This window comes from Podarcis tiliguerta, assembly GCF_965153285.1.
Source record: "Podarcis tiliguerta genome assembly, chromosome: 8".
Classification (NCBI taxonomy): domain Eukaryota; kingdom Metazoa; phylum Chordata; class Lepidosauria; order Squamata; family Lacertidae; genus Podarcis; species Podarcis tiliguerta.
In genome coordinates this window covers 17,596,375-17,617,721 of record NC_139541.1, presented here as the reverse complement: position 1 = coordinate 17,617,721, position 21,347 = coordinate 17,596,375, and the positions used below count along the sequence as shown (strand labels likewise).

The window sequence follows — 21,347 nt, the reverse complement described above, 5'->3', positions numbered from 1 at the left end:
CTGATCTCAAGGACTCTGTGCCGGAAAGGACGCTCTCCATCGGTTTGAGGTGGGGGCTGAGCTGTTAAAACCACAGCCCTGCATGACTAGAAGTGAAAGAATCAGGAAATGGGCTTTAGCCGGGGATTCCTCCTCCTCCTCCTCCCTCTCTGCCATTCCCAACCAGCCTCAAATTTGGGTGGAGTTAGCCTACCTTTCCCTGACATTGCTCCAGATCCTGCCAGGCGCCCAAAGGACAGGTTCCAGCTTGCAGAGCGGCAGCCAAGAGCAGAGGGGAAGTGAGGCTGGCTTGAAAAGAAGTGGACCTGGAGTCGCTCCTCAAAAGCACTCCCCCCAAACATAAGAAAAGTACTAAGGCTGGATTAGGCCAGTGGCTTATCTTGTCCAGTATCCTGTTCTCACAACAGCCAGTGGGATGCCTGTGGGAAAATGGTTTGCAGGACCTGAGCGTAAGAGCTACAGTACCTATAGCGGTTTCACAGTAAATCCCTCTTCCCAGGAAACTCTGGGGATTGTAGTTCTGGGATGGAAATGAGGGTCTCCCAACAACTCACAGCGCCCTTAACAAACAACAGTCCCCAGGACTCTCTGTGGGAAGCCATGGCTGTATCTAGTTGTTTTAACAGTTCTTTACATGGGTGGTGTGGATGGATGGCCTACTGCACAACAACAACAACAACAACAACAACAACAACAACAACAACAACAACAATTTTATTATTTATACTCCACCCACCTGGCTGGGTTGCCCCAGCTACTCTGGGCGGATTCCACCATATATAAAAGGCATAATAAAGCATTAAAAACTTCCCTATACAGGGCTGCCGTAACACCTTCAGATGTCTTCCAAAAGTTGTGGAGTTACTTATCTCCTTGGCTCAGCAGTTGCATAGCTCCATACCCTCCCAAATTTCTCTGAGGAAAATTGAGATGTCCTAAGGAAAAGCAGGATCAAACCAGAAACTGGGACGGCTTCTTGTAAATCCAGGACTGTCTCTGGAAAACAGGGAGCCCTGGAGGGGATGAAATGCCCTGAAGTGCCCTGAGAATGAGAGATTCAAACAATAGATGCCTCTTTCAGAGGGGAAGAAGACTTATGGGAGACTGGAGGACTTCTTTGAGCGCAGCACGGCTGAAGCGAGAAGCCTGCCAGGCATCTTCCTTAGGATCACAGGCTTGTTTGATTGCATTCTGCCCACTGCTGAGTTCTGGGTAAGGACTCCTGAAGCCTGCAAGATATATTTGATTTTTCTTCTGTGTCCAGACCCCAGCCTTGCATCAGCCACTGCTTAATGCTCAAACAAGCTGCGTAAAAAGGGTAGTGTCATCTCCAGGTTGTGCTGGAGGGAGAAGGAGACGGCCTGGCAGTCCCAGGTGCCGTACGAAGTCAAGGCCCACCCCAGAGGTCGCCTCTGGACTTAATTGCGTAGGATAGGTCTTGGTACCTTGGGATGTGGCTGAACTGCCACTCCCAACAATGCCCTCGCAGCATTTCCAGGGCTGGGTTTTAATCGCATCACATTATCCAAAATGTGTTTGCATCCTCTCCTTTTTTTTTCAAGTAAAATACTACTGTTTGATGTGTTGTTCCTCAAACCATCTTCACACTTACTGTAGCCCTTAAAGGTAAAGGTAAAGGGACCCCTGACCATTAGGTCCAGTCATGACCGACTCTGGGGTTGCGGTGCTCATCTCACTTTATTGGCCAAGGGAGCCGGCGTACAGCTTCCAGGTCATGTGGCCAGCATGACTAAGCCTCTTCTGGCGAACCAGAGCAGCACACAGAAACGCCGTTTACCTTCCCGCCAGAGCGGTACCTATTTATCTACTTGCACCTTGACGTGCTTTCGAACTGCTAGGTTGGCAGGAGAAGGGACCGAGCAACGGGAGCTCACCCCACCGCAGGGATTCGATCCGCTGACCTTTTGATCGGCAAGTCCTAGGCTCTGTGGTTTAACCCACAGCACCACCCGCGTCCCCGACTGTAGCCCTTAAGCCATTCCTAATTCATCACATTTAAGAATATAAGCAAAGCCTGCTGCATGAGGCCAATGGCCCATCTAGCCCAGCCTCCTGTTCTCACGATGGCCAACCAGGTGCCTCTGGGAAGCTCAAAAGCAAGACCTGAGCACAAGAGCCCCTTCCCCATCTGTGGTTTCCAGCATCTCCTAGTGAGAGCATAGCCATCTTGCTTAGTAGCCCTTGATAGCCTTGAATTTGAATAACCCTGTTTTTAAACCAGGCCATCACTGCCTCCTGTGGAAATGAGCTCCACAGTTTAACTATGAGCTGTGTAAGGAAAGCAGATTCTTCTATCTGTCCTGAATCTTCCAACACTTGGCCTTGTTGGATGCCAGTGAGTTCTAGTGTCATGAGAGAAGGAGAAAAACTTTGCTCAAGCCACTGTCTTTTAATGGATAGTGTAATTTGTGAGTTTGGAACCATTGTGCCAAAGAATGGGTAAAGTTATGTCAAAGGCATGCTTTGGCCTGCCATCTTGATTCAAAATGGCGCTTGGAATCCAAACATCAACAGAGACCCCCACTCCACATCAGGTTTGGCAATGGTGTCTCGAGAGGAAGCCAAACGTATGCTTAAAAACAGGTGAGCTATGGTTTGGTCCACCATCTTGAATAAAAATGGTGACTGACATCCATTGATAAAGACTGCCACCCCAGATGGGCAGGGTACAAATAATAAATTATTATTATTATTATTATTATTACCTCACAGGAACCCCGATGCCAAGTTTGGCAATGATGTCTCAAGAGGCGGTCAAACCTATGCCAAAACAAAAAACACAGGCAAAACCTCACCGAATCAACATTTGGGCCCTCCATCTTGATTCAAAATGGTGGCCGGCATCCCAGTTGCCAGGAAAAGGGTCGTCCCCACCTTGTTGATTTTGGTGATGAAGTGAAAACCCAGCCAGATGAGGGGGGTAGCAATTATTATTATTATTATTATTATTATTATTATTATTATTATTATTATTATTATTATCATCATCATCATCATCATCATTATTATTATTATGAAACCGGCAGTCAAAACAAACCACTTTTCGAAATATACAGCCGATTCTTCTTTCTCTCTTTTGCTTGTTTTAATATTACATTTTTATGGTGTTTCTTACAGAGATTTTAAACTGTGGGTCCTGCTTTGAGCAATTTCCTCCCTCTCGTTTTGAAGATTGCAGACAGGTGAAAGAAATAACCAAGACACAGATGACATCAAGAGTGCCTTGGTCCGCTCTCAGGAGTTCTGCAGTGCGCTTCTGAGATGTTTATTTGTCCTCCGGTACCCGGCTTTGCCGAGGGGGGGGGGTGAATGGGAAGGAAAATGGAAGAGACTCCATTGGGTTAAGGAGACTTGAGCGGAGGAGGCATCTGAAGCGGCTGCTTTTCTGATGTCCTTCAATTTCGCTTGTCAGAGAACATTCCCTGCGCGTAAAGTCTAAGGAGAGGTGACCTTCAGTTTGCCAAGCAAGATGCAGAATGAGATGACAGGAAGTGTCCTGAGAACGCTGGGATTTGTGGGAGGGAGTGCATCGCAGCAAAGATGGAGTGTGCTCTGCTGCCAAACTGCAAAGGTATTGTGCCTGGACCTTCTCAGTCTATTAGGGTGAATGAGGCCCTGCTCCATCAACCTCCGTTTCTGCTCAGTCAGTCCCCACATGCCTGCTTCCTTCCTTACAACCAGCCCAGTGGGTAACCTTGCCTGCCAGCTTCCTTCTCTCTTCCTCGGTCCAGTATACCTGAAGGAGCATCTCCACCCCCATCGTTTTGCCTGGACGCTGAGGTCCAGTGCTGAGGGCCTTCTGGCGGTTCCCTCGCTGCAAGAAGCCAAGTTACAGGGAACCAGGCAGAGGGCCTTCTCGGTAGTGGCACCCACCCTGTGGAGCGCCCTCCCACCAGATGTCAAAGAGAAAAATAACTACCAAACTTTTAGGAGACATCTGAAGGCAGCCCTGTTTAGGGAAGCTTTTAATGTTTAATAGATTACTGTATTTTAGAGTTTTGTTGGAAGCCGCCCAGAGTGACTGGGGAAACCCAGCCAGATGGGCGGGGTATAAATAAATAAATAAATAAAAATTATTAGTGCTGCCTTTGCATAATAGTGGTCAGAGTGCTGGACTAGGACCTAGGACCCGGGTTCAAATCCCCCACCTGGCCACGAAGCTCACTGTGTGACCTTGGGACAGTCCCTGCCTCTCAGCCTAACCTACCTCACAGGGTTGTTGCTGGGATTAAATGAGGAGGGGGGAACCATGTGTGCTGCCACCTTGAGCTCCTTGAAGGGGTGCGAATGTACACAATAGCCAGCTGTTCTGCACATGAAACCACTCACATTTCGATTTACACACTGTCAGGGGTTCAGGAGCAGAGGCACAGGAAAGGGAGGAAATAGAGAGCGAGGGGGAGGAGTCCGAAGGAAATGTTAGCGATGACAGCGGTCCGAGGTCTCTGAGTCTTTCCAGCGAATCGGAAGATTCACAGAAAGGGGCTCCCATGGTCAGGGCAAGGGGGGTGCCTAGGGGGACACCCCAGGAAGAAGGGGCCAGAGGGGACTCAGAGAGCAGCAGTTGGAAATCAGGACCAGCGTCCACACCAGAGTGCAGTAGGGGGGAGGAGTCCCAGGCATCGGGATCAGGCGGCGCACTGCCAGCGGGAGGACATGAGTCAGAATTGGCCACGCCTCCATCGGGGAGCGAGGAAACGGTCAAGAGGAAGGTTGAAGGCTGGGCGCGCGCGCCAAGTTCAAATGTGCAGGAGGGCGGCACAGTTGGCAGCCCGGATAGGGAGCCAGGTCCCAAAGCCCGCCGGAAAGAGCGGGAGGAGTCAGGGGGGTCAACGTCAGCATCAGAAGAATCCAGGAAGGAAGGGACCCCGGGGGGTAGCAGGACCCAGAGGAGAAAGGAGAGACGGAAGAGGTGGAGTAAGGTTAGAGTCTTAAACTGGTGCACAGGGGGCGGAGATTCAGATGGAGCTTCGCCGATCTAACCCTAGACGTAGAGCTGGGGCGCTGCGGCTTGAAAATGGAAACTGTACTTCAATAAAGACTTTTGGTTCATTACTACCGGCTAGCGTTGGTCCTCTGTGAGCTGGGACCTGGAGCCAGCTCTGACACACACACACACACGTGGGGAGAGATCATGGAATGGAGTATATGGGAAGTGGTCGTGGCTGGCAAGCACCTGGGATTGGACCTCCACACTGTGACATCCTCTCGCAAGTTTCACCTCTCCCTTCCAGAAGGGAAGCCCTCCAGAGATCAAGTTCTTTTGCCATTTTCAATAAAAGAGGACCAGGGTGGGTGGAGAGAGAAAGTGCATCTTTGCACTTTTAAAAACCTAATTCACCTACCAATAAAGTGGATGGATGTTTCGTATACAAATGTACTTACAGTGGTACCTCAGGTTAAGTACTTAATTCATTCCGGAGGTCCGTTCTTAACCTGAAACTGTTCTTAACCTGAAGCACCACTTTAGCTAATGGGGCCTCCTGCTGCCGTCACACTGCTGGAGCACGATTTCTGTTCTCATCCTGAAGCAAAGTTCTTAACCTGAAGCACTATTTCTGGGCTAGTGGAATCTGTAACCTGAAGCGTATGTAACCTGAGGTACCACCGTATTTGATGTGCTTATTATCAGCAGTTGGTCAATTACACAGGATTAAAGCTTGCGTGCCACCGAGAGTGGTGAAGGAACCCCCCCCCCCTTGAAATATTGAGTTTTCTGTTGCTTTTCCATGAGTTTGCAAACCACCTGCTTTGGAAACAGCAGGGGAAGAAAGAGCAAGGGGCAGGGGAGAGACAAATTGGGCATCCCACCCCCCCACCCCCCATTTTCTGCTGTCTGCCAAGTACTCGCCAGCAACAAAGACCTGGTTGTGATCTGGGGACTGTCTAACTTGCTCGAAACATCACTCTGGGCTCCTCTGCTCGGACGGAAGGCCCACCAAGCCTTTTCTGGCAACGTTTGGGACTGAGGCGGGTCAAGCCTATTGATCTTCAGAACAAAGATGCTACCCGGGATGGAGTCGACAGGGAGGGGAGGGCAAGGGCAGAGTTCTTCAAAGTGGGTGAAGGGGCAGGCAGGCAGAAGGAAGGAAGGAGGGAGGCTGAGAAGCTGCATCTGGAAATTGGCGTGGTTGTGCGTGGGAGAGAGTCTAGTTTGTTTCCAGGAATGCATGACCTGGAATCAGCCAGAGAAAAAGGCGCCTGCCTGCCTTGGTATCTGCATCAGTTTTACTGGTGAAAACTTTGACACCTCCCACCCACCCACATGTACAGAGCTCTTGTGCTTTTAACAGCCAGTCATCAACCCTGGCATCACTGAAGCTGCCTGCTTGCCCCGGTTGGATTTCTGCTTCTTGCCTCCAGCTGATGCTGTCTTCTGAGAAGTGACTGAGCAGCTCTGGTCACGTAAGCTCTCGGAAGGTTGCAGGTTCAAATCCTGCAGCTGCCCGAGAAGGTGTGGAAGACATAGGAGCCTACTCCTAGGGGGCAAGGTCCCTTTGGCCCCCCTCAATCGAATATTAGCCCTGTCCCCCAGTTGATTGGCATTGCCATTCAAATTGGGTGTGTGCGCGCACCACATCATGTGATCGATTATGTGGGGTGGGACTTCTCTGCCCCCCCCCCAATATTTTACTTAAGTTGGCACCCCTGGCGGAGGCTCATGCCTTGGAAATTTGCAGGGTGGGGGAGGAAGACCCATTGCTCTGTGACAGTTGATATGCAGCTGACCCCACATTCTCGTTAGAATGACAACATTGAAAGCTGTTTCTCTTGCATGGAAATGGCTTCCTTTGGTTCATAAAGAGTTTTGTGAGGTGTCTTGCAAAAACACTTTACAGTGGCACCTCAGGTTAAGTACTTAATTCGTTCCAGAGGTCCGTACTTAACCTGAAACTGTTCTTAACCTGAAGCACCACTTTAGCTAATGGGGCCTCCTGCTGCCGCCGCCCCACCAGAGCACGATTTATGTTCTCATCCTGAAGCAAAGTTCTGCCAGTGTGGTGTAGTGGTTAAGAGCGGTAGTCTCGTAATCTGGGGAACCGGGTTCGCGTCTCCGCTCCTCCATATGCAGCTGCTGGGTGACCTTGGGCTAGTCACGCTTCTCTGAAGTCTCTCAGCCTCACTCACCTCACAGAGTGTTTGTTGTGGGGGAGGAAGGGAAAGGAGAATGTTAGCCGCTTTGAGACTCCTGAAGGGGAGTGAAAGGCGGGATATCAAATCCAAACTCTTCTTCTTTTTAGCCTGAGGTACTATTTCTGGGTTAGCAGAGTCTGTAACCTGAAGCGTATGTAACCTGTACTCAGAAACAGACCCTCATTTTGAAAAGACATCCCACAACTTATTTGGGTGGGCGGGACAGTGGGAGCTGCCTTATACAGACCATTGGTCCATCTAGCTTAGTTTGGTCTTCCCTGACCAGCGACAAGTCTTCAGGGTTTCAGGCAGGAAGCCTCTCCTAGCCCAACCTGGAGACCCCGGGGATCGAAACTGGGACCTTCCGCATGCAAAGCAGATGCTTTACCCCTGAGCTACAACCCTTCGCTTAAGACACAGGAAGCTGCCATATAACAAGTCAGGCCACTCAATATTGTCTACACTGACTGGCAGTGGCTCTCCAAGGTTTAAGGTGGAATATATTGTTGTGAGGCTTTGTTTGGTTTTTTTGCAGCTGGAAGAGGGGTCAGGCTTTATGCCCGAGTCGCTTCTAATTCCTGGAACCAGCAAGGATACAATTGTTGGAATAGCCAGTCCAGCTTCTTGATAAGGGCCCTGAGTACGGGTTCTTAGGATGATAAAGGAAGTGGTTCTGTGCCAGAGGGCAAAGGGGTGGCTCCCTCAACTGGCTGGCAGTTAGAAGGACAAAAGGGACAGTCGAGATGTGAGAGGGCTGGGTTAAAAGCAGGAGGCAGTGAGAAGTCTGAGAGAGCGAGAGGGATGCTTGATCTCCCCTTGAATCCAAGGTTGTAGCTATGGGAGAAGCAAGATCTTCGGGGTGTTAATGCTGCGAGCCCCTCCATCGTGGGTTCAGGTTACTAAACAGTATATCATAAGGACGCCACTGTCTCCGCTGTGCCTTAATCCAAGGAAACCAAACCCTGGATAAACGCCTGGAATCAAGCACCACTCAGAGATTAGCATGATGTGCAACTGTTTCTATATCTGTATCTAACATTCAAGGTATACATGTATTAGACCATACCTTTCTTTTAATTTTAAAAAACCTAGAATATCCCATACACAATGCCTGCACAATTTGGACCTTGCGAAAAACAGGATTCTCAAGGTCCGGGGAAAGGAAATGAGGCTGCTGGATATCAAGAGAGTTGCACCCTCTTGTCCTCAGAGTATATACCTTTCCCCCTTGTTCTATAGATCACACACACCTCCCCTCCTTTCTGTGTTTGTCTAACCATCACTTTGTGTGACACATCGCAGTGTCTTGCAGACGTGAATGGCTTGCGATGGATGGGGGTATAGGTAAAGGAGACGTTGGCTTGTAAACAGAACACACTGCTCTAACTGAAAGTGACTCCTTCTGTTTGCCGAGCCTCTCCTTGGCTCACCACCCTCGTAACAGTGGCTTAATATTTGTCCTCGGAGGCTTGGAGTCTATGAATAGCAAAGCAAACGTACATATCTGTAGTTTGCGTGTGCTTTCCTGCTACTCCCTTCAGCTCCCCCCCCCCCATCTTCAGATTTTACAATGTTTGCAGGCAGAGAACTGCATCTCCCACAATTCCTTGCAAGGGGTTGGATTTCCCGGGGAGGATAAAGCTCGGCTTAAGTGTTACGTGGTTGTTGCTGGGCTGAGGTGACACAGCATTGAGGAATCTTTGATTTCTGGCAGGCAAAGAAAGGGGATGTTACCTGGGAAAGCATGCCATAGCACATGAGGAAGACCCCTGATTTGCTAACCTGGAGATGCCGGCGACTGGTGCTGGGACCTTCTCCAGGTGGGGGGAACCACATTTTTGAATGCTTCCCTATGGAGAAATCTCTCTGCAAGTGGAAAGCTAGCATACCTGGGCTGAAAATGATTTCCCTGCGGATCCAGCTTTTATTTGCGAGTCAGACCACTGGTCCATCTAGCACAGTATCTGCATGGACCGGCAATGACCCTCCAATGTTTCTTTTTTTTTGGGGGGGGTTAATTCCAAGCCTTACCCAGAGAATGATGCTGGGGGCTTTGGCGTGCAAAGCATGCGTTCTCTTAACCACTGTGCAAAAGGCTATGAATGCATCCGCGGTGGAATGAGGAAGCAGCTGCAGGCGTGAACATGCGGCGGGGTGGAAGCTAAATTCCATTTAAGCTTTTAATACCCCCTCCGGCATCAAAGTATGGCAAAGGTTTCTGTCCCCTTGCGCTTAATGTGGCCACTCCTGTGGATTGTACCACTGCAAACTGCAGGGGTGTGTGGTGGTGGTGGTGGTGGTTTACTAGGAAAGCCAAGTGATGTCTCTTAAGGAAAACCCCCACCTAGAAATGAGAACGTCCGAGGGAAATATTCTATAGCTGAATATTCTCACTAATATACTGGTTTTGTATCCTACTGGTCTCCAGGCGGGAAGGCAGTTTTCAGGGCAACAGGAGATGACCACTGGGTGATACAACAGGAGCAGGAGTCTCTCTTCCCAGAGAGTGTTGGTATAGGACCTGCGTTCAAATCCCCTCTCAGCTACGGAGCTCACAGAGTGACCTTGAACTAACCTCCCTCTCTGCCCAGCCTACCTCACAGGGTTGCTGTGAGGACGAAATGGGGATTGGGAGAATCAAGTTTGCTACACAGGGCTCCCTGAAGGAAGGCTGGGATATAAATGTAATAAATAATAATCAGACTGCCAACGCTGTACTGCAGTCCTCCAGAACGGGAGTATCTGTGTGGTGCGCCTTGCTTGCCAATGGCACTCTTACTGCCTTCACTCCGAGGCTCCGCCTGTGCAACAGATCCTGTGTTAGAGGCAAAGGTTAGATTGGGTGACCCCCTGATTCTTTGAAATGTCTCCTGACGAAGCGCAAAGCCTCCTCTGTTTTCAGACCCAGGTATTCGTCGCCTGAGAGTAAACCGGCAGGTTCAGTACAATTCCAGCTATCTGGCAAGGGTATTCTCTGTATGAGAAAACGCTTTAAATACAAAGTTGAAAAATAAATGCAATACGAAAACCGAGTTGGAACGTCACATTTTATTTGAATTGTACAGCTAAGGAGTGTTTTATATACAGAAAAAGAGAAAGAAACCCAAACAATTTTTACAGCATGCTCAGGAATATAAATGAGCAGCCCCCAAAGTCAACGGAATCACATTTGATTTGCGGAACCAGGAAGAAAACAGATGGGATGCAGGCACCTCCCTTCCAGGCGTGTGGTGTTTGGTGATAAAACAGGGCCTGGAATATTGGCAGCAGAATATTCAATCCATCAATACGAACTGCGGTAATTAATGGTAATTGAGAAGGCAAAGCTGCCGTCTCCTTCTCTCTTCTCTCTCTCTCCCCCACCCCCCATCTCGCTTTACAATCTGGAGCATTTCATAAAACACACCCCACCCGTCCTCCCAAACTGGCTGGGCTGGATAGAGAGGGAGAGAGAGAGAGATTCTTGTGAGTCATCTCACCAGAGAACATATTTCGCTCGGAGACATTGGAGGTTCTTTAAGGTAATTAGCAGAGAGCAAATGTTAGAAAAGATGGCCAATTTGCTTCAATTCGGAGAACACACTTGCGTACTTCAAAGACGCTCGGAGGAGGCGGTGGGGAACGGGGAGATCGGAACCACCCGGAGGAATGTGAGACTCCCCCTCTCTCTCCTACAAAAGGAAGAAGCTGAGCACAAACAGTGAGGTTTGCTTGGGGAGTCTAGGGTGTAACATTGCCTCCATTTCGTAGGCCTTTCTGAAGAGGGACACAGAGGGGTAGGTCCACATCTCGGAGGCTCTGGATGTCCCTAGCAGGGTTTGCAGAGCGTCCTTAGACTCTGAGACTTTTTTGGGGAGGGTGGAGCCTGGGAACTAAAAGTTGATGCCTGGCAGATCAGGGTGTAGAGTTTGGTTTGGAAGGGGCGGAGCCTGGTAGCATCTGGTGGGGAAGAGGACAGTACCTGGGGGTCCAGCGAGACAGACAGGCAGACAGAAAGAGAGAGGCAGTAAATAGGATTTGCTCACAAGTCAACCTGCCTACTTGAGTCAACATCCCTGAGAAACTCCTGCCTATCTTTTGCCTATTAGAGTTAGCGTCTCTCTCTTTTGTTAATGACCTAGTGTGTGCTCACATGGGCTACATCAGAGGGGGGCCTACCAGCCAGTCTGGTCAACTGGGCTGGCGGCACCCCACCCCTGGTCAAAGAAATCATTCATTGAATGGAAGGGGGGGGGGCCTTGTCAGTTGGGGAAATGGTCCCAAGTTCACTCTCGGGAGTTAGTTTTGTTTGACCAGAGAAGGGAGCACAGGACACCCTTTGTTCTCCCCAAACTGTCCATAGAGATCTCTTTGTTTAATGTCTGATCAGTTCCGTTCCTATGCAGAGGAAGGTTAGAAAGATTTGCCTCCCGGGCCATGTGCTGGCTGCACGGCAAGGTGTATGGAGGGGGTGGCGGCAAGGGATGTTGCCACTGCAGGTTTTCCAGAGTAAATATTCATGCGTGCAACTTTTTCACAGCTCCAAGTCAGGGCTGTGTGTGTGTGTTCATGAAAATAAACAATTAACATTTTCACACTTGGGACATTCACATTCTGAAGTGAGAAAAGCTGCATTATTTAGCCGGCAATTCTTACCGTCTGGCATAACTCCTTCCTGCTTTTCTGTTCTTCAGTATAAGTAGCTATGCTTGGAGAAGGCTAGGCTAGATTCAAGGCTCATCCAATTGTAGAGTTGGAAGGGACCCAATGGGTCATCCAGCCCAACCCCTTGCCATGGAGGAACTACAGCTTAAAGAATTAATCTTCCCATGCCTCCATTAATTATCTGTTGCCCATATGATGTCCTTCAAACCACACTTTCCCTACCTCGGTCTGGATTTTCTCATGCCCTCTCTTTTTTGTGAATACCCCTGGTGTGAAAAGAATGCAAGCTGAGGGAACAGAGAGGGTAGGAAGGCAATGATTTGGAGGAGAACTTCATCTGGACAACACAAAATTAATGGAGACAAAGGAAAGTTACTGTAGCATTAAGCAACAGGATGGCTGAGCCCAGCACTGATCTCTTTTCCTTCTTTTGTTAGGCCATGCAAATGCATGCAAATCAAAGAAACAAACAGTTGCTTTAAGATGCCACCTTAAAGACCAAAGAAATGCAATCCTTTTGACTGGAGATGCCAAAGATTGAGCCTGGCTCATTTTGCATGCAAAGCAGGCACTGTGGCTCAGTGGTTTGTGACACCACAGCCATGCAAAAAATAAAACAAAAAGTGCTTAATGTTGTATTGGATGTAGAATTAAGCTTCTCGAGAATCTCATCTTTTAATTAAGACAACAACAGTGCAAGTTTCTAGTCCATATGGGTACAAAGGTAAGGAAGGGTAAGCAAGGGATGCGGTACATGCAGTTACACCTTTGTAGGAGGAGTGACAGGTAGCTGGGTACTACTTAGACAATATGAAGCTGTCTAAAATTGAGCCAGGTGATTGATTGATCCATCTACAGCAGTACTGTCTATACTGACTGGCAGCAGCTCTCCAGGGTTTCAGAGAGGGGACATTCCCAGCCCTATGTGGAGATGCTGGGGATTGAACCTAAGACCTTCTACATGCAAAGCAGGTGCTCTGTCAACAAACCACAGTTCTTCCTCTTACGGCAGCAGCCAGATCGTCTCCGTGTCTCATTTCAGCTTTACAGTCTAGGAAAACAGGAAGAGGCCCCTGTGTTGCTGTTGACACAGCTAAATATTGTGTATGCTGGAGCTGAAGAACCACCTCCTATCAGCAAAGGCAAGCTTGGGTGATAGGGACATGCGAGGCTGTTCACCTGTACAACCTCTCTCTTATCAAGGGTTTTATTCCTCTCTTTAAGACTTTATGGGGCTGACATGAGAGCGATAAAGGCGGACTTTGGGCCCATAGACTCAAACGGGCACTTCAAACACACCCAGGCACCCGATGGAACAACCTCTGGCACACACCCCAGAGCTGCCCGCCTAAAACAGACCTGTCTTCCTCTTTCTTTCACGGCGAAGACTTTGCCAGTGCTATCGACGGCATTACCAGACAGTATTAGACAGGGATAGCTAAGATCTAACTTTGTCTGGTAAGACAGCGATCGGCACGCCATCGGCCCTGTGGGAAGGCAAGAGTTGTCAATGGCAGATGGAGAAGGAACAAACCTGACATCCAGGCACCTTAGGTAAACTTGCATACTACGCACGCATACACGAATTTTGGAGCACAAAAAAATGAGTTAGAATTCTACAACTCTGCTTTCCAAGCAGGAGTAAATGTAAGAATGCAAGAAGAGACTGCTGGATCGGGTCAATGGCCCATCTAGTCCACCATCCTGTCCCCACAGTGACTAACCTATGGGAAACTGGCAAACAGGATTCAAGCAAAAGAGAACTATTCCCTCCTGTGGTTTTGTAGTCACCGATAGCCCTTTCCTCCAAAAAATTGTGCAATCCACGTTTAAACCCATCCAAGTAGGTGGGCATCACTGCTTCCTGTGGAAGTGAGTTCTATAGTTCAACTATGGGCGACATGAAGAAATATTTCAGTTTATCTGTCCCGAATTGCCCATCAATCAGCTTCATTTGATGTCCGTGAGTTATAGTGTTACGGGAGAAAATTTGACTCAAGTGTGCCTCTTGCTCCCTACAAATCATTTGGGAGTCTTCTTTCTTTATGTGCTGGGGCTTCCTTAGGAGGTGAAAATAATAATAGTGGTCTGCTTTAGAACTCTTGTTCCGACAAAAGTCAATTTGCAGGGTCAATCCACATTTCACACCATTTCCTCAACTGTTTTGCGAGCAGTTAATCAGTAACAAGGCATCTCAACGGCAGGTCCGGTTCCCCCTTGCCTCCCTCCCTCCCCGCTCTTCTCCTTTGGCTACTTAGCGTTTGCCATGAGTAATAAATCCTCAGAAGAAGGAAGAAGGAAAACCAGCCAGCCATCGAGTGCAAACCCACTAGCGCGGAGACAAAAATAAATCGCTCTTCTATTCCAAGCAGCTGCTGTTTCCGAAAGTCTCTCCAAAACTCTGGAACGGCACCGACCGTCGGTTGAGTGGGCCTGAAATCATCATTCAAACACAGGCGCACACAGAGCCTCTTCTCAAAAAGTTTTGTCCAAGAGTTTTGGCTGTTAATCTGAATGTAATGCCCATTTTCCATGCTGATGTGTGGAAGGCTGTTTCCTTGGGTGAAGGAGAGTCTCTGGCTGCATCCACACCACCCATTTAGAGCACATTTAAAGCACACGGCTTCACAACAAGAATCCTGGGAACTGTAGTATGTTAAAGAGGATGGGATTGTAGTTCTGTGATGGGGTAAACAACAGCTCCTGGGATTCTTGTGGGGAACTAATGTGCTTCATATCTCTATTGTGGGAGCAGCGTTTCAAGCTTCAGAACAGTGATGCATGGGCACTATCGATTTGTAGGAAAGAATAGCCTTCCTGAACCAGGAACCCCCCAGATGTTTTCAGACTACGACTCGCAGCAGCCACCCAAAACATCTGGAAGGCACCAAGCTGAGGAAAGCACCAGGACCAGAAGCCTGGATTGTACGGTGTGGGGAAGGAAGAGCTGTTGGCTACTGGACAACTTGCCTGGCCCCCATTCGTTTCAATAAGGCTTGAGATGAAGGAGACTCTCCCACGTAACTGATAACTTTCTGTTGACCATGCTTCACAGCGCATGGAAATGATGTTGCGCACCTCCTCTTCATTTTCATGTGCAAGAGCACTCCCCAGCAGCACCACTGCCATGCGCTGCCTCACATCAATAACCGGCCCCAGATTTTTCCACTCTGGGGAATCAGATCTCTTGGCCAAGTCCTACTTACGGATTTCCTGCTACAAAATTCACCTGAATTTTGCACCTGAATTTTGCACCCCGTTTTGCTGCTCTGTTCAAGTCCCTGCTTGCACCTTGGCTGACACGGGCCTCAGACTGCCCCTTCTCATGTTCTTATGAGTAACAAAGAGGGAGGGTGGTTACCTCCATGTGCTGACTGTGAGCTTCCTTGAGTCGTCTGACTGGCCACTGTGAAGAACAGGATGCTGAACTACATGGGCCTTTGGCTTGATCCATCAGCCAGGCTCTCCTTGTCAGTCTCCAGCATGACAGTGTAAGCAATGAAAGATCCTCTTGTATGTTTGGAGTGCATTGTGGGAGACCTATGGGGCTTAACACACACACACACACACACACACACACACACACACACAAAGATCCAGAGATACATGCAAAGCTGAAGTAGCCCAGAGTCTGAATAATGCTGCTGTCATGGTATGCCTGAGTGACGGGGTGGCTTAGCTTCCTGCAATTGCTGCTCATGCTTGCCAAAACAAGTCCTGCCAACAAGCAACCATTCTTAAGTCTACCGCTGGGTGTGGCATAAACCTATTCACTGTTTCTAAGCTCTCAAATAAATCATCTCCCAAGAAAGGAGAATGCTGGGGAAAGGTTGCTCCTGAGTCAAATGAGGGGATGCAGTTTATCTCAGGTTGTAGCTGAAGGAGTGCTGATATAACTCTAAAGATGCAGGGACCAGTGATTCCTGGAAGAAGGTAGGTGGAACTGCAGAACAAGAGCCAAGTTTTGGAGGGGCCTAATTGGGTGTGACCCAAGATGACTCACTGGGCTACTAACTCACTTGCACCACCTCCTGCAAGTCACTCCAGCTTCTTGAAACACAACGCGGGAAGCAAGATTTATTCCCTGCTTTGAGAAAGACAGGATAAACTGGGTGAAACCACCATTCCAGTAATCTCTATTATTAATGGCATGCACATCCCAACTTTCTTGCAAAGAGTTCTGGGAAGCATGCATAAAATGATTATCTCCTTTTAGGCCCTTTAAAGTCCCTTTACTTTGTGCTGACTGAGGGCTGCCTTCAGAATTAAGGGAATTTCCTGGAGAAAAGTAGACTTCTTTTAACTAGCAAAGGGGGAAATGGGTAGGATATGCAAAGGGACAGGGAACACACAGCCTTCCACTCCTTGGGGTATCTAGAGGGCTGTTCCGCCATCCTTCCATAGGAGTGCTGCTTTTAAGTTACACCAGAATTCTAGCAAAAGCCAAGAAGAATAGAAAGGCTACATGGTTGATTTGGTTTTGACCAAGTTTTCCCTATACCTTTCCTGCCAAGAGTGGGGCCCAAACATCTACCTGAACCTGCTGCCCACTGGCACCAGATGTCAGTTCCACCCAGACTTACCTCTTTGCTCTTGGTCATGGAAGCCGTCTGATGACTGCAGCAGTTTGGCTCACCCTTTAAACATCGTTACCAGACAGTGTTAGAGTAGATTCAGAAAATCCAGCACTGTCTAGTAAGATGCCCACAGAGGAGCATCATCACAGCGGCTGGTGGCAAAATGGGGCATCCATTAATGTTCTCGCAAGAATCCATTTCTTATAGAAATCGATGAGTAAAATATCCCCCCTTTCCCATCTGGATCATGAAGTAATCACCTTTTATGTACAATGGATAAACTGGAGATCTGACTTCCAAGAAAGGAGTGGGAAAATCAATTATTATTATTTTGGGGGAATGCGGGTAGAGGTTTAAAAGAACCCAACCAAAGGAAATGAAGATGGGAATGTTGGATTTGATCTCAATTTGGTAGTATCCATGTCAAGGATGAGGAACCTCTGGCCCCTCATGGGCAACACTCAGCCCACAAGGGTATTTTCCACAACCCATGTCCACCTTCCTATCTGAAGTCAAGTACAGGGCAGATAGAGACACAGCTGCCAATGGACAACCAGGAGCCTTAAATGAGGTCAGCTGATGGGTGGTAAAGCCCATTTCTCAGGCTCTTTAAAGCACCACACAAGGCTCTTTGGAGTCCCGACTTCAGGTCTTCAAAACACTCCTCATTGTGACATCAGGTGATTGACAGGTGGGTTGTCCCATCCACCTGTCAAATCTGGCCCGCAAGACTAGGATCTAATCAGGGTCTGACCCTTATTGGGTTCCTCACCACCCATTTACATGGTCAAAAAGGTTAACAGTGAGTTTAAAGGTTAACAGTGAGTTTAAAGCAAAGTATTCTATTATCCATCGCTAGCAAAACAGTGCCTAGATTTGGGGTTTTGCAGAGATTTGGAAGCAGGGGAATCTCTCTCTCTCTTAATCTGTAAAGCACAGTAAGCAAGGAAGACTGGGAACCTGCAACAGCTATGATCATTGCAGCCAGACTAGTCATAGCAAGAAACTGGAAGTCAGATGACAGCTTGCAAAGGTAAAATACAAATGTATAAGATACAGCATTGTTGACAAAACTTACATATTAGAAAATAGATACTGAAGGACCTGCACCCAAAACATATCAATCTGCTAGTTATTAGAATGTGAAATGCCAAGAACATTGCCCATCCTTATATATTATTTTCACTCCTATAATTTGACATTGAGCCTTAAATATAATTGTAACCAAGGATACCTAAGAAGTTTAAGCAATGTTGTTTATGCAGCAATTGACTCATATATCCATGATATTACGAAACTATATTTATATTTCATGTTTACATTTATCAAGGATACAGTTTATTTTTTCTGGTAGGTATCTAAGTTCTTTTTCAGTAATTCCCCCAGTGTAAGTGTGGGCAGTAATTTAAATGAACAGAGGAATGCGTGTGTGTTTGAGAGAATGAGGGACAGACACACAGAGAGATTTATTTCTCACTTTGCACCTGCCAGGTGTGGAAGAACACCTGTGATCAGAGTTGAACTATCTAACAGCAATGGCAGCTTCCCAAAGACACCCTTGTAAATCATTATTTACAGCTTCTTTGAATAAGGAAGCTGGTGGTTTGAGGTCTTAGGGAGGGGAAAAGATGAAAGAGGGATCTGAGAGTGGGGGAGATTGGCAGCCTGTGGCTCTCCAGATGTTGTTCTGCTTTCAAATCCCACCAGCCTCAGCATGGCTAAGGGGAACACTGGGAGGGTCACAGGTTCCCCATCCCTGATGTAAGGGAGCCTTTGGTTCAACATTAACGATGGGTGTGTTCTACCACTATCATTGAAGGCTGTGTCCCTTTGAATAGCAGGTGCTTGGAATTGTAGGTGGGGCAGGTTGCTGATGCACCTGGTTCCTTCTTGTGGGCTTCTAAAAGGCATCTGGTTGGCCACCATGATAACAGGATGTTGGACTAGATGGGCCTTTTCCTGATCCAGCAGGATCGGGGTTCAGTGGCGGCCACGTAGGGTTTCCTTCTCGGGATCATGTGGATAGCTCAGTTGAGACTCTTAATCTCAGGGTTCTGGGCTCAAGCCCCCATGCTGGGCAAAAAATTCCTGCATTGCAGGGGTTGGACTAGATGACTCTTGTGGTCCCTTCCAATTCTACAATACTATGATTCCACCCTGGAGACCATGAGAAGGCAGCTCCAAACTTAGAAATGGGTCAAACCCAGGGGAATTCTATGTGCTTGGGAGCCTGACTTCAGATTTGCTCTGAATTGTGATCAACAGAGCCAGCCAAAGGCTTTGACAGGGAGGTGAAATCATCAGGCAAGGCCTCCCTCCTTAACCACAAGTCTCCTTAACGTGTAAATAGGGATGAGGGGAGAAATTTGATTCATTCCTCATTTGATGATGAAGCTGCCTAAGACACACTTCCCAATACTATATGAAAACTGAAACACAGCAATCCTTCAAAATCCACACTTCTCTTAATTTCGCAATGCAGTTCTCCAGCTGAAAAAAATGTGTACAATAATGCTTACACTGGGGTAAAGTGTGCACATTGGTGAAAATATTACACAAAATGTATTATTTATGGGGAAATTGCTTTGCAAAAACATGTATGTTAGGCAGAACGGCATACTACGGTGTATGCTGATGGATGCAATATGCAGAACTGAGGCTATGATCTGTAATATGAGAAACTGATGAAATCAACAGATTAGCCCACCTCTTCCTGCAAGACACAAATTCACAGTTTTACCTCCAACTGAATTTGTGCAAAGGGAGAAGAGTAGCCATGTTGGGATGGAGGGAGGATCAATGAATCTTGGACACCAGCAACATGCCCAATCATTGAGTCCTGGGCTCCAACTAAATTTCCAGTCAGTGCATCTTGATCTCCAGCCAACTGCTCAACCAATTGACCTTGGGTTCAAGAGAAACACCTGATCAGGACACTCTGTGGAGCATCCTTCCTGTGGGTTGCCAACCGCAAGGCTAGGTATGCCATTATTATGACTGATCGGGGCCTTTCCCACCCCCCACCCCAATCCTTCAATTATCTGAATTGTTATCGTGCATTGCCCTCCCTGCCCCGCCCTCGCTGGTCACTAACCTTCTGGCTTCTGCATTCTCCGTTGGCGTTTTCCAATGCTGGGCATGAGAGGCCATAATCATCATTACCAGGCAGTATTAGAAAGACAGGAAACATCCAATGCTGCCCAGTAAGATGGCAATGACATCCCAGGATCGTTGTTCGTGCAAGGAACAGTGAGCACAATTAGCCGGAATAGGGGGCTAGTTATCAAAAGGAAATGTTAAGGAGAGAGAATGTGACAAGGAAAGTGAAGTGCAGGCTAAAAGCCAGTGCTAAGACGGTCTTGTTACCTTTTCTCCACGCCACGTATTAGATGCTACATTACAACAGAAGAAAATCCAGATGGCAGATTTCACCAGATCTTTATTATCTTTTACCAATAGCTTGCAAAAATATTTTGAATACAGCTTCTCCCATTTCCCATTTCCCTCCAATTCTTATATTTCCACACACACTCACACACTTCTCTCTGACATCTATCCAGGCAAGCAAGAGATCTTATCAGTGTTCAAGGACACATTGCACCCAGGCAAAAAAGTATCTGAGGGGGCTGCAAGGGATCCAGTTAAATACATGGGATCCAGATCACGGATTGGGGGAAAGACCTCTCTTCTGCCTAGGAGCCTGGACAGCAGCTGCCAGTCAGAGTAGATAGCTAGACAGTAGATACCCAGCTAGATAGACAAATCATAGAAGTTGGAAGGGCATCTAAGAGCCATCTATTCCAACCCCCTGCACTGCAGAGATCATAGCTAAGGAATCCCTGTCAGACAGCCACCCAACCTCTGTTTAAAAGCCTCCAAAGAAGAAGAGGACACCACCTTCAGAGGTGTGGAGCAGTCTGTTCCACTGCTGAACAGCTCTTACAGTCAGAAAGTTCTTCCTAAGCCAGAACCTCCTTTCTTGTAATTTTGATCCACTGGTTTACCTTCTGAAGCAGCAGAAAACAAACTTGCTCCATCTTCCATGTAATAGCCCTTCAGACAGATGAATATAGCTTTCAGATCACCTCTCAGTTTCCTCCAGGCTGAACATACCAAACTCCCCCAACCCTTCCTCATAAGGCTTGGTGATCTGATCTAAACCAGCTTCCTGGTCAATTAAGTCATAGAATAGACCCATTGAAATTAAAGAACCTAAGTCATGTCCATTTACTGGGCCTGCTCTAACATCAGATAGACCATTTTAGTCCTTACTTCCTTCCCAACCCAACTATAAAGTGTGTGTTTTGGACCGTGGCAGTAAAGTGACCTTTGCAAACGAGAGGCTGAACCTTGATGTCTTAAAAAGGAGTTGTGGCATAAATTTTTAAGCCATTGTACTATGAATCTCAGCAAAGTGCCCCAGGTACAAGAAATCAACAAGCCTCTCTGTGTGTGAATGTGTGTCCCTGTCTTATATAGAATGTAGAGATACATTTCATATTATATTAGAGGGACAAATGACTTTCAGTTGCACGCAAGGGCAAAAAGATTCTCAGAAAAATAATATTCAAGATTCACCGGCAATGTGGAAGAGCCTCTGATTTGTGCTCAGAAGGTTCCAGGCTTAACAATTCACAGTTAAACTATGGAATCTGCCTGGGATTTAAAAAAAAAAAAAATTGGACAAATGCAGGGAGGATAAGGCAAGCAATGGCCAATAGCCACAACGGCCGTGCTTTCCTTTCACTGCCAGAGGCAGCATGGCTCTGGATGCCAGTTACTGGGACTCACAATGAGGAGAGTTCTGGTTGTGTTCAGGTCCTGGTTGGCCACTGGTTGGTCACTGTAAGAACAAGACGCTGGACTAGATGGACTTTCTGATCTGATTCTGCAGGGCTCTTATTATGCTCCTACCCCTTCAGGTAGGACTGGGAAAGCCTAAAACCTTATAAAGAGCCTCTGCCAGTCAAT

At 47.7% G+C, this 21,347-nt stretch overlaps 1 protein-coding gene across 2 annotated transcripts in view; it reads right to left on the bottom strand.

Annotated features, from left to right (window-relative positions):
• TTLL10 (tubulin tyrosine ligase like 10) overlaps positions 1-21,347 on the bottom strand; it is a 200,223-nt gene that overhangs the window by 48,573 nt on the left and 130,303 nt on the right. The window lies entirely within an intron of this gene.